This window comes from Xyrauchen texanus, chromosome 23 (genome assembly GCF_025860055.1).
Source record: "Xyrauchen texanus isolate HMW12.3.18 chromosome 23, RBS_HiC_50CHRs, whole genome shotgun sequence".
NCBI classification, from domain to species: Eukaryota; Metazoa; Chordata; class Actinopteri; order Cypriniformes; family Catostomidae; genus Xyrauchen; species Xyrauchen texanus.
In genome coordinates, this window is record NC_068298.1 from 34,934,332 (window position 1) to 34,947,952 (window position 13,621).

At 37.5% G+C, this 13,621-nt stretch overlaps 1 protein-coding gene across 2 annotated transcripts in view; it reads right to left on the minus strand.

The window, feature by feature from the left end:
* LOC127617255 (serine/threonine-protein phosphatase 2A 55 kDa regulatory subunit B beta isoform-like) overlaps positions 1-13,621 on the minus strand; it is an 88,322-nt gene that overhangs the window by 21,313 nt on the left and 53,388 nt on the right. The gene's annotated exons all lie outside the window — the stretch shown is intronic.

The window sequence follows — 13,621 nt, forward strand, 5'->3', positions numbered from 1 at the left end:
ATTAAGGAGCCCCTTTCCTCACCCTTTCCCTAACCTTCACCATGAGTGGAATTGACCCCCCTTTTGGAGTTGGCGCAGCTATACCTACTTGGAAAGCTATGGTCAAATATGGTACTGCATTGAGCCCTCGTTGAGACACATTGGGGAAGAAAATAATCTGCGTATAAACATGGAGGCAAACCAAAGGTAACTTTAGTATTAATGCATGCCAGAAGTTTGACAAATTGCAAACATGCCGAGTGCTATCTATGAACGTGTGTGTAATAGTGTGTTGTTTCTAAAGCAAATTTAGACACATTTGCCATCAAACAAATTGGTCCTGACAAGCCAGACATAAAAATAGTTTGAAAATCAAAAGACAAGGGTGACAAAGACATTATCCTGTTTTTATTGTGTGATGAAACATTTGATGTCAAAAAGCTTTGGCTCTGTGTAAACTGAATCAAATATTATGTTTCCCATATTTACTTTTTCGTTCTACAGTCGCATAGGTGTATGTGAATTGAAAAATTTCTACTGCAAATCTATTTTTTACTTGAAAATGATTGTTATTATATTATATTATATTAGTACTGTGGAAAAATTTAAATGTCATGTAAACAGTTCTGTTATATTATTCATAATAATCTATAATTTTTAGCGCTTAAAGCAAGATCTGCCCCATGTATATCGGTGGTCACGAGCCACTACTTTTTGATCGATAAATTAATTAATTAAACTTGCACAGATTGTATTGTATCCATACATACAAGTATTTACAGTAATCCTAATGTTAATAAAAAAAAATTGCACATAATCATAATAATATTATTTTCCCACTTATCGACCAATAATATATCGGCTGCACCTCTAGTTAATTCATTATATTAATTTTAATTTTAAGTTATTTTACTGATATATTTTACTGCAGTGTTGGGTAATTTACTTTTAAAAGTAATCCACTAGAATTTAATAATCACGTTAATAATGACTTAAATCCCTGTATTTTCTAAAACACTTTCTGCTTGACGAATTCAGAATTATGCCACTATTTCCTCCTTGTTCAATGTTGTACACAAGTCACACACTCAGCACTGCACATTTCTCATTTATAATTACTTACTGATGACTCTTATCACTGTCAAAGAAACGCAAACAGGCATATATATTAACATAGTTCTTGATTAAATATATTCTACATAATAGAATACAATTTAGAAATAATGTGTGTATCCAGTAGTGAACTTAAATGTAAAAGAAAGTCAGTAACTGTAATATGATGACTTAAAAATAATTCGATTAAAGTAACTTTGCAATCAGTTGCACCTGACACTGGATAAGAGAGACATGAAAACAGCACAGCTAATTTATTTACTGTAGGAAATTGGTTGCCTGGAACTTTTAATTTGCAGTCATTATACAAAATTATTGGACCAAGGAATACTGCAACTGACCAATCAGAATCAAATATTCCAGAGATCCATGTAATAAGTTCATATATACAATAAAAGTGCACTGCATTGTTTATTATTAGTTCAACTGATAAGGTGTGATGGGCATCTAAATTCAGAGAACAACCAGTGATCAAGTGGAAAGCACAACAGAACATTTTATATCAAGGCACAGTAATATTGCATTTAAATAATGCAGGTTGTCTCAGTTATTCTCAAATCTACTGTAATATCTACACCATTCAGTACAGTATTGTTACATGGCTATTTTGTTATGCAACATAAGAAGCTATATAAAAAACAAACTAAAAAAGGAGAATTAAAAGTAAGTTAAAACTCTTTTAGCTGTAGTAATTAGCATTAGTAAAATGCATTATCAAAACAACATGTGATTTGTGGGGAAACAGCTATGTTCTCCATCTAAATCTGCATTTGTTAGCATGCTTTAAATCTGTTGTAAAATCAGCATCAGCATGAATACATTTAAGCTGTTGAGACCAGCTAAAGGAAGGAAGAATGACATGCTGTTTTACTGGCCCACATTGTGCAAAAAATAGGTTAAAAGAGACTTATGAAACGTACAGCAGTTTTTGCATAAACTAATATATTAAATAATCCTCCAAAGGAAGATGAAATGTTTTTATGTAATAAACCTCTTTACAGTAGCCTGGAATACTTATACAGATAAAGAGAGCAAAAGATGCCATTCCTGCATCATATTCAGCTTGAAATTATTCCTCTCCGTCCCTTTCGGAGAGCTGATCACTCAACTCCTCCGACACAAATGATTTTCCTTCCATTCATTATCATCTGACACAGAAATACACAACATCATTCACTTTCAACACTAAATCCAGATTCACCGTCAAGGACACAAAGTGCCACACAATATACATACGGGAGGCACAAGACACCTAATGAATCAGATTCAAGAAAGATTGATTCAGATGTTCTTACAAACACTGTGTACTTAGAAAAGCACATTCAGAGGAAGGAAGCTTACAAAACCATTCTCCATCTCCATATACAATGAGCAATAGTGGTCAAAACAACACAGATTTTTTGACTGGATGTATTCTACCCAATATTACAGAGTTACTGCTAAAATGGGAGGATCTCCTACCTTTAAGAAATCTCCTTTTATCTTCCTCAAAAAGATGCATCTGTTTCACAAGCTGAGGCTTTGTAGGCTGATCAGCTCAAAAAGGCTGATCAGAAATTATTCAGTATACAACAATAATTTAAATGCATATTTTTGCTGAGGTTGCGTCTTTAGTGGCGTTTGCCTATGAAATACTGTTGTAGAGATGTAACAAGTAGGAAGGCACGCTTACAATTTTTTTTTTTATAAACACACACACACACACACACACACACACACACACACACACACACACACACACACACACACACACACACACACACCCTCAATGGATTTATTGCTTGCTGAACAAAAAATGGGAGGAAGTGGTTGCCATGGAGACCCTTTCCATTACTGTTGCGTTACATTTGACTGAAAGACTTTGCTGTGGATGTTAATGCGGGAATGCGTGGTTTACAGTATCCGATGCCAGTCAATGGCACGCTGGGAGGAAAAGAGAGAGAGAACTCTCATAGCATCTGTTTTTAAACACAGGTGCTAAATGATGAAATGCACACATTATAAACATTTCGCTCAGATAAAACATCTGGACCTCAACAGAATGCAGGATTCTCTTCAAACTACGTTTAACTTGACACAGCATCCTAAAGACTAGAGATGCTGAATGACTAAACATGACTACAATCTAATGAGATGTGACCAAAGCGAGATGCTCTAAAAGCATCCATCTGACGCATGAGTACAGAGACAAATAATTAAAAAGTGTGCAGACAGAATTAGTTATGTTCCAATAATAGGGTTATGTTCAATAATATAAAAATAAAACAAACAAGATTGAACTTTTAAAGCCACTTTTCGTATTGTCAAAATGCTTTACTTGTCAGCTGCCACAATGTATGTATATTATTAGAATTTTATTTCCAGTTTTACATAAGAAAAAAATCCCATTTTCAACAATGCAGCCTCAGAGTTTCAGCCTCAACTCTAAACATCTACTAGATATACTGTAGCTATATATCTACATATATTCATATATAGATATAGATACAGAAAATATATCAGTTTTTACAACTAAAAAACCCATATAACTATATAACTAATTTGTATACAATTATATAAATTCATTCTGTATTTAAAGAGCAGTCTTCTGCTTATTGTTACTGTAACTGTATGTAAACAGAGCTCAGTGGTGTGGTTGGGTGGGTGGGGCGTCAAATGGGTCTGGACCTCCTATAAATGAGCATGATGGAGGACTCTGAATGATGATTAGGACACGGGGGGTCTGTTGTATCACAGGCACGTTATTGAATGACTGATGCATTGTCCAATATTCAGTAGTCAGCGTGTAGATCTGGTATGCTCTCCCTTGCTTAAATAAAGCACAGATATTCAACCTGAGGTTTGAGCCCATTGATCTGGATGCTGTATTTCTTATCTGTTTGTGCACAGAAAGAGAGAAAGAGACAAAAAGTGCACAGATCCCCCTGCTCATACAGCTTCTTGAGGGAGGGTGATTTGAGTTTAGAGAATGACTGTCACAGCCACACAGTAAAATGTACTATTTAAGCTTTAATCTTGCTGTTCTTTGTTTCTCAATAATGATCAAAAGACTCAAAAAAGCTTCAAGGAAAGGGTTGGACAATGTCACATTATACTTACTGTCTGCTGCCTACATAAAGGGCCGTTTCTAGGCATAGGCAAACTAGGCGGTCTCCTGGGGGGTGCCAAAGAGGATGCTGCCCCAACGCACCCCCACCCAACGGGGGCAGCAATAGGGATCTCGCCTAGGGTGCCATAATGGTCTGAACCCCCCCTGCCTATCTAGGTAGCTGCTTTGCGATGTTGTCGTAGAATGGATCCAAAATGAGGTGTTTTAGGAGGAAGCCTAATTATTTCTACCTTTTGGGAAAGACTTGTGACCTCTGATGCCTTAAACTTGTGTCTGGAGGCAGCTCGCTAGGTTTTGGAACAGAGCAACGATAATGATACAACTTTACAAAGCAGCTGTTGTATACAACAATATTTCATTAATCGTTGAGGTGCGCCTGTCAATAAGCACAGTGCTTTGCATTAACACATTATTTTCTCTCATTATAAACACATTAGCACGCTGCAGTCAGAGACTGAAGAAAACTGATGACAATGTTTTAATGAGTTTGCTCAATCACAGACACGTTATTCCTCATCTTGGACTTAAGCATGAATGACTTTGATATCTGATTCTTTGATTTTAGAAAATAAATGTAAGTCCCTTTTGACCAGGGTCCCCTTGCACGCTACTGTTTGACAAGGAAATTTCCAGGACAAGACTATTTTAAATTGCTTCAGTGACTCCCCAGAACTGGGTCAAAATCAAGAGAAAACTGTTAATAAATTATATTTTGCATAAAGAAAATCAGGCTTATTTTAGAACCATTACGATTTTTTGCAGTCTTTATGACAATTTTTCTATGGCAGATTTTCTCTGTTAATTCTCAAACCACAATGCAAAATAATAATAATTGTCATTACTGTAATGTGAAGAAAATAATGTACAGTAATATTATCTCAATTGTTAAAGGGTTAGTTCATCCAAAAATTAAAAATCTTTTATAATTTACTCACCCTCATGCCATTCTAGATGTGTATGACTTTCTTTGTCAGCAGAACACAAACAAAGATTTTTAGAGAAATATTTCAGCTCTGTAGGTCCATACAATGCAAGTGAATGGTGACCAGAACTTTGTAGCTCCAAAAATTGCATAAAGAAATATAGAAGTAATCTATAAGACTCCAGTGGTTAAATGCATGTCTTCAGAAGCAATACAATAGGTGTGGGTGAGAAACAGATGAAAATGTATATACTTTTTTACATCTGAAAGTCACATGTGGTGTCTGTTTAATTCACATGTGAATGATCTGGTCACCATTCATTTGCATTGTATGGACCTGCATTTTCTTGAGATGCTTTGTGTTCTTCTGAAGAAAGTAAGTCATACACATCTGGGATGGCATGAGGGTGAGTAAATGATTAGAGAATTATTTGGGGGCTTGGAGGGGGGTGTAATGAAAATTATGCTATGAAGCCTTTAAAGACCTGAAAATTCATAGCTTCATTTTCATTAAGAAAAATATAATTTCTTATTTCTTTCTTTTCATTTTTGGGTGAAGTATGACCTGGACATGTTCTTAAATTTCATCCGAGAATTTCCGGGTTGTGATAGTCACCCGTGCAGAGCATTCATTGTATCAGAGGGAATCACATTTCAGGTCAAATGTCCTGTGGGTTAGTCGGCTATTTTGAATGTCTTTATGCATTGCTGCCCTTGACAAATAAAATGGGCACTGCGTTACAGAGTGCAGTCAATAAATCCTGCGGGCAGCCATGTCTGCAGCAGCAGGGTCAAAGTTCAAGGTCTCATATAGCAGAGTGCTGCTGGGAGAAATGTGATCTGTCTTGCGCAGTAATTTGCAGCCGCTCTCATTACTCACCCACCATAAAGTGGGTTACCGTGCCAACCTGTCTAATCCCAGCAGCTCTTCGACATGTATGGTCATGGCTTCCCCAACACCAAGGCATCATAGGAAATACCAAAAATGTAATGTTCGGAATAGCATGCTACCATGCTACTTGTACTACTTCCACAGTATGCAGTATGTATCTACAGTATTTGGATTGTCTGTTGGCGTAGAATACCTGGATCACCACGATTACCAAAATGTGCAGTAAACACAACCTGGTCTCAAGGATACTGGTTTCTATTCCTACATTTTGCAAAATGATTTTTACATGGCTCGTTGTATGTATCATGGCAGTTTCCTGGTGAAATGAACACAAGAGGTGCTACAACAACAAAGACTTTTATTGCCTTTAACACAAATCATAAGTAAAACTGCAGATTATCAGTTCATAAACACTGTTTCTCACAAAATACGATCTTGTGACATCTAAATACTTTCACTATAGTGCATGATTTGTAAGGCGATACATATTAAACAGAACACACTTTAAAATAGTCTAATTTACCTTATTGATGTACAAGTTGATTTTCTTCACCATTGCACAGACAAAATAAGAATGAGATTCAATCAAGATCATCATAATGAAGCACTAAATGCCACTGACGGCTATGCAGTGAATAAAGGACAATTTGGTCAACATGCATTGGTAAGGAAAACTGCAAGTTGAATGGGTTTTGTGGTATAGCTTCTACAGTCAACCCCAACATATAATAATCTCACTGAGGTTTTAGAATGGCACAGCTGTCTGCTACATAAAAGAGCATCTGGTTTAGGCAAAAGTAGGTCAGTTGGAGTCTGCTAAACCACTCGCAGCCTAAAGAACATCCAGTCATTTTCAAAATACAAAATCAATGCTTGTTCTGAAGTTAAGCACAAATGATTCTGTGCAAAGCCTGTGTGGATATCTACATGGAATCTGCAATCATCACAGGACCTGATAGTTTTGTAATACATTGTTGCATGTTCAGCGGCGTCTCTGAGATTAGAGCCCCTTTTGCAGAGCTCAGCAACTCTAAGGATCAGCCCGAAAAAGATGATTACTGCCTTAACCTCTCTGTTCTCTGGTCATATACGTTTAGCATCTATACAGCATGCAATATTGGTTTGGTGAACACTCACAGCAAACAAACAAGTGTTCAACAGTCAAGATTGTTTATGCTGGATTAGAGGGTCTGGATTAAAGATTTGTCATTTACTCACCCTCATGTCATTCCAAACCTGTGTGACTTTCTTTCTTCCATGAAACACACAAGGAGATGTTAGGTAGAATGTTCACATTGCTCTTTTCCAAAGGGGACGGACATGTTTGAGTTCCAAAAATGACAATAAAGTAGCATAAGAATACCATAAAATAAGTCCAGAATTGTCTTTTGAAGCTATACTTTAACTTTGTGCAAAGAACAGACCGAAATTTAAGTCGCTATTCACTGACAGCCTTACCCTCCGCCACAGCTCTCAGAAAGCTCCTCACTGAAAGCTATCGTACCGCTTCAGAACATTTGGAATTTAGCACACATTTTTAATTGTGCTTTTTGTAATTTTTTTAGTATGACAATGTTCGTCCCCATTGGAATAGAGCACTGTGAACATTCTGCCAATTCAATCTTATTTTGAACCACAGAGGTAAGAAAATCTCACAGATTTGGAACAAACTGATAACGAATTTTTAATTTTTGGGTGAGCTGTTCCTTTAAATTGCTGCTACACTCTTCAAAAAGCAAAATGAGTTTCCCCGGCAAACGAGAGACTGCTCGTGTGTGCCCAGATCTGCCTTCAAAATTAAATTTCCATGGATCTGTGTCCAGAAAATTCCCCATAATCACTCTCCATACACTGTTGCCTTGTTATTTAGACTACAGATCTATCCACTGGCCAATCTCTGTGTGGAATGTTCTAACTGGGTTCTGCTGTGAAAACTGCCACATACACTCATAATAACCACATAGCTCTATTGTTGTTAAATGAATATCAGAGAGCAAACACAGACACCTCTTGTTTCTTCTATACCTTTCATTCGTCCCGATCAAAATCAAATCATATCGATCAACTAATCAATACTTTTCAGCCAGGACAGCATACACAACAACATACAGTAGACTGTGCCTGCTGTTTTGTTAACATGCCTGGATTGTATCGACTGATGACTCAATCAACTTGCTTTAAGTCGATGTCTGGCGTTTTCAATGGCAGTGGAATAAAGGGTTGCCTTTGGCCTGCTGCTGAATGAAGCAGGTCTGGACCAATTTCACCAAACATGGGCGTGATTTGAGCAGTCAGTGATTCTCTGATACATACAGTCATATGCCACTGTAGACAGAGGGAGACAAAAAAAGCCAATTAACCTTATTTTTGGGAAAAATGCCCCGTGGAAATGGGAGAGAGAGATGGTGCAGGCCTCGGGGGAATGGTTTGTTGGTTGTGTATGTGTGTGTGTGTGTAACTGCGAAAAGTCCTGCAAGAGCGAGTTTGCATGTAGGGGGCTGAAATTCTGAGACGGGGAAACTGGTTTGAATTTCACACGTCATTAACGGATACATAATTTAACTACAGATGTGGGGAACGAAAGACGTGGGATGCCAGAGAGAACACAAGAAAAGAGACAGACAGTGAGAGAGAGAGAGAGAGAGAGAGAGAGAGAGAGAGAGAGGCGCGTAAGCACAGTGCCTCATTAACATTTATTGTGTTTTCCTCATTACCAAGAAACTAAAAGGGAATACATTAGGATTGTAAAATATAAAGAGAGAACTTAGCTCTGTTCCAAAACTAAAAAATGCATTTTTAAAAAAGAAATTAAAATTAAATACAGAATTTATGGTGAAGAATTACACTACCATGAATAACTCAGTCAAGTCCCCACTCTACATCTCGTGAAAGACGTTTAGTACACAAAGGTCTTCTACCTTTGTATTTTTGTCCGATTTTCAAATATTTTTTGTTTCAAATCAAAGTTTGTAATGTTGTGATTCACTTAAGTGCTGGTTGGTTTGGTTCATGGCTTAGAACTCTTATATGAGAAAAATACATCGGGAACCAAGTCCGCTGAAAAAGTGGGCGGGCACTGTTGCGCTATTGGAATCAGCTGAATTGTGTCTGATGTTTGGAGCACTACTTGTGTGGCGCCTGAAGTTGCCACCTATGTAGAATATTTCAAATCAGTCATTATGAGGTTCCATTTCTACCTTGAAAGCTGTCTATGTAGGCAATAGACTAGGTTTTGAAACAGAGCTATTGTGTTCTCGTGATTGCAATTATTCCCTGGTGAAAACACAGCATTGCTGGTCACCAGCATATTGTGTTTTGGATGCCGGTGTGCTGGTATTCCAAGAAGGCTTCTTAAACTAGCTTAAGCAACAAGACCAGCATCAACAGAATGACCATGCCGGTTAACTCACCTCCCCACAAAATTTTGCTTGTGAACCTCATGGCTATGCTGGTTCACCAGCTCAACAAGTACTGACCAGCACAAACTAGACTGGACCAGCACAAGAATTCATCCTGGTCTCAGTTGGTCTTTTCAGCAGAATTGTTCCTACTATGAAGGAGCCTGATTTCAACCTCATTCTTTAGTAGACGAGTAGATTTCTCCTCATGTGTTTTTGGCTACTTCCCTCAAAAAACCTCTGAGTATGCCAGCAGTTCAATGTTTAATGCAACCAGCCCCTTGCTGTTTGTCCTCATCTTGCACTGACGCTGGGCAACAACATTAGTGCCTCACTGTTTCCCTCTCAATTATAAATGGGCCCCTTTTGGCGGGAGAGATATTTCTCTTTATGATTAAAGTCTTAAAGTGTAGCCTGGGGCCGTTTGTGTTGGCAACGTCAACTGAAGCCGTCTGTCTGTCTGTCACTCTGTCTCTTTCTTTCTTGAATAATACCATCAGGCCCGTGCGGGGTAGTGCATGTCATTATCCCTGATGTGAGAGCATGGGGGTGTAAATTGTGTTGCAGGGGTGAGAGTGGCGGGGTTTACCCCCACTGGGCCGCTTTGAGCTGCATCCTCCCTGCTGATGAACTCAAAGCTATTTTAAACAAGACCATTACATGGCAGAGAGGGCTATGAACCATCTGAGAGAGAAAAATACATGGTACAATGTAGGGGCAAAGATTTGGTAACACATCTAGGGAAATGGGTTTAGTTTGCCCTTAAGCACAGGATATGTTGTTTATAAGGTTTATAGTTAAAATGGCCACGTTCTGATTCTCTTAATGGCAGCATTTTATTGCCTCGACATGAGGAAGGAAATTTACTGTATTTAAAGTCCACATCACTAATTTCCACAGCAATTCCATTAAATCTATTGTGGTGAGGTAAAATTATTTTGTGGCGTGAGATTGTGTTGAATAATGCAGTATCGCAATGAGGTTTGTGGTGAGGTTAGGCACTATTAAAGGAAAAGTTCACCCAAAAATGGATAAATCAGTCATCCAACAAGCTACACAATGGACAAAAAAAACCACAATAAAAGTAGTCCATACGACTTGTGCGCTATATTCCAAATATTCTGAAGCCATATAAGATCAGACCAAAATTCAAGTTATTTGTTGAAACGTTTTCCCTCCCACCAAACCTCTAAAAACTCATTTGTAAGGTTGTCAAATTAATATTCGAAATTTGAATATTCATTGAATTTTAAATAAAAATGCACATTCAAATTTTATATGTGTGCCAAGCACTAACGATGACTTAGTGGAGGTCTTTGGTCATTGTGTCTTGCTCTTTTATAATTGTTTCTCTGCATCTCAAAACCCCTGCATCCTGTTATATGCCTTGTGCTGCATCTATCTTTTTTAGCACAAGGACACGATCGTTCTGAACAGCTCTTAATCGATGTGTCAAGTTGAAAGGAGTTCAATATGGAAAAGTGCGTCTCGAGATCCCCACATTCTGTTTCTGTACAGAACTGGATGCCGATGCATGCCATTACCATGGTGAGGCAGTCTGAGTTGCAAATGCCCCTTCAAAACTAAGTTCAACCGAATACCACTACTACCAGGGAATATTACTACCATTCATACAACTGTTATTGTGGTACCGCTGCTATTTTAACAGTCTATTGACGATTCTTTTCTTGTTTTACTTTTTTACTTAAGATAAGAGTAAAAGAACTGGCTAAAAATCTTTAGATTTTATAGTTTTATGCACTTAAGTTTAAAATGGAATACGTTGTTTTTAGGTACAGTATGTCCATTGCAATAATACAATATAACACAGTGGTATTTGGTTTAGATGTATTTGTTGCACACTCATGTGGCTTTAGGAAACAATGACGATTTAAAATCTGGTCATCACTGATGTCCTGTAGCTTTTTCCTCTAACTGAAATAATGCCATTGAAATTATATTTAAGTGAAATATTCACATTTAGTTCCTCAGCCCTTTTGACTGCCCTAATTTCCACAAATTCAAACTTGCCACGTTTGGTCACAAGTAGGGCTGCAACTAATGATTATTTTGATAATTGACTAATCGAAGGATTATTAGAATGATTATTTGACTATTCAGACGATTATTGCAAAGATTAATCATTAGCTCTTAACCGATTATTCAGCTTGTGCCCGGCTTAAACGTTTGTATTAAACATGTTTACTAACAATAAAGAGGACATAATCATCTTTTTAAAATAACTCTAAATGACATTCACTGAATTAGAGGGGAAAAAATACTTTTTATTAAGTTTAATTCAGTAAAGAAGTATTTTTGACTTGTTTTCCATTTAAAATGGTCTAAAAATACATTTACTTCAGAAGCTAAGATATTTACACTTGCTTTAAGAGACAAATATAAGTGTATTTTTCACTTTTTTATACTTCTGCGAATATAGTATAGATAAAATAAACTTATAATCAAGATCTATTTTCTTCACATCAAGAAATGCACAGTGACACATACTGTATTATGATTCAATAAGTCGCAAGCCATCATGTTATAATCTAGTTGCAGCAAGCGTGTGCACTCAAGGGATGAGATTCCCCGCAACAGAGTGTGCATCAGCCGGGTACAGTTTCAATCTCTCCCCCTTAGATCTGGAAGAGGTGCTGAATGCACAGAGAAATGCCAGTTTCTGAGTTTGTGGTTATTTCCCTGACTTCCGTATTATTTGAACTTTAATAAAGCTTGCATGAAATATATCTGCATTAAAGATGTAACTCCGGGGTGTTTCCTTTAAAGACACTCCACACGCAAGTTTTGCTTCAGTTGAGCGACAGCTTCGGCTCCATTTATTCCACAATGAGAGTGCTTCTGTATTTACTTATTTTGTATTTTTGAATTAGAATTCCTTAATACTTTGCGATCTACATCACCTGACGTTGTTTGAAAAATTTGGAGTGCATCTGGACATGTGTGTTCTTCCTCTCCTCAGTCAGGCGCAAACTGCAGTGCTGCTCTCGCGCATCATCATTAGAGATTCATATGATCACATGTTACGTTAAAAGAAATCAGACGACTATTTGACAACGAAAACTTTTGTTGACATGTGGATAACTTCGACTAATCGTTTCAGCCCTAATTGCGAGGCACACAAGAACCAATGTGTCGTCTGGGGTCATTGTCAAAACTGGCACAATGTACATCATCCATGCCATGATCACAGTAAATATTCAATATTTGGGAAAAAAAATATGGGTTTAATATGGGTTTGGAACAACATGTGTGAGAAAAAGAATAATTTTGCAGTGAATTATCCCTTTAAAGTGAGGTAAGATTGTCTTGCAGTGAGGTAACCTTAAATCTAGATGCTGCAATCTCCTTTTAGTGCACTAGTGCCTACATAAGCAGTAATATAACTGCGTCTGGGCCAGCTGCCTGCGCAGAACCGTGAGGCCATTACTGTCTATCCAGGCTAAGTTTTGTTGGCTTCAGTCCCTGTGGTGCAGTCTGGAGTACTGCAGAGCCTTCTCTCATCCAAGCAATATTTCATGCTTCCGATATTTTGAGAAAGCAAAGGATCTCACTCTCTCTCACTCTCTCTCTCTCTCTCCCTCCCTATGAGAACTTCAGCAGTGTTGTAGAACTCAGCTAGCTTGCAGCAATTGATGATGCTGTCAGTGTTTCAGGGTATTTTCTCATTTGTTAATGTGTTGTGTAGCATGGGTGCTGGAATGGGCTGATGCTTAAGCATATAGGGGGAACGTTCTGGTCAATTAAACCCATGCAACACAAATGAAGACAAAAGCTGAATCTTTTTCTCTTTCTCAGCATGGTCGCATCAATCCTTTAGCTATTAACGCTGTCATCCTGCTAGCATCTGTGTTATGATAATGAAACAAAATTTCATTTATTTCTGTGCATTGTCTTATTTCATAATAGAAAAATGGATCTGAAAATGTCTATCAATGCATGCATCGGTGTATGTTCTGTTCCAAAAAAAGGTATTTTCATGTCAGTAGGATTCCTCATGCGAATGAAATGCAGGAAAATTACACTGCTGCACCAGGAATATTCTCCAAATGTGAGTGAATACGACTCCCATGGATATCATTTTGAAAGACTTAATATACCAGCAGCTATTAAAAAACTAATTTCCAGATCAGCTATGTGCAAATCAGTGCAGCGTTTACACTGCATTCATGGAATATTAACTCTATTCA